The following is a 708-nucleotide window of genomic DNA, read 5'->3' as shown; positions in this document are numbered from 1 at the left end:
CGGAAGTGTCTCCGGACAGCGCTGGCCCCCGGCCTCTTAAGTGAGATGGGCACACAACCCTAAAGTCGGACACGACTGGCCCATACGGGCAGGGGTACCTTTACCTTTTACTCTGAAATGTTAGAAAATATAGTTTTCCCATTGAACCCAATTCCCCAGTGTCCATGTAGAAAGAAGAGAATGTAGAAGGTGGAGGATACAGGAATAGTGAGTGTCAGTATGGTCTCCATCCCTCCTGCTACTACCATTGCAACCACTTCTGGAACAGTAGTACAGTAAGTAAGTAGGTTGGAAGCATAACCTACTTACCCTGGCACTGATTTGTGGCTGCTCACCTTAAAATCAAGGTATGCATTGTGGATTGCCAAGGTTATTATTTGGAGTTCCTAGCCTTAGATAGTTGAGCTACCATCACCCTCAGATTCCAAGGAAACCATTCTGAGCCATGAACCTTCTAATTTGGCAAGGCCCTGTAGATTTCTCCAGCAGAGCTGGAACTAGTCATGCAGACAGAGCTGCAACCTGACTTAATCCTCAGTGAATTCTAGACTGCTGCTAAAACAAACAGCTAAAACCCATTTTGTGTGTTATTGCATATATAGCCTCTTCTCTTTTGAGCTCCACTGAAAAGCTGTCCAAGGCCCTACTTTCACCTGAGCTTCTGATTGTACTTGACCTCCTGCTAGTACTCAAATTCCTGACTGATCT

This window comes from Podarcis liolepis (genome assembly GCF_965112155.1).
Source record: "Podarcis liolepis genome assembly, chromosome: 2".
Lineage (NCBI taxonomy): Eukaryota > Metazoa > Chordata > Lepidosauria > Squamata > Lacertidae > Podarcis > Podarcis liolepis.
Note: the sequence above shows the minus strand (reverse complement) of the source record.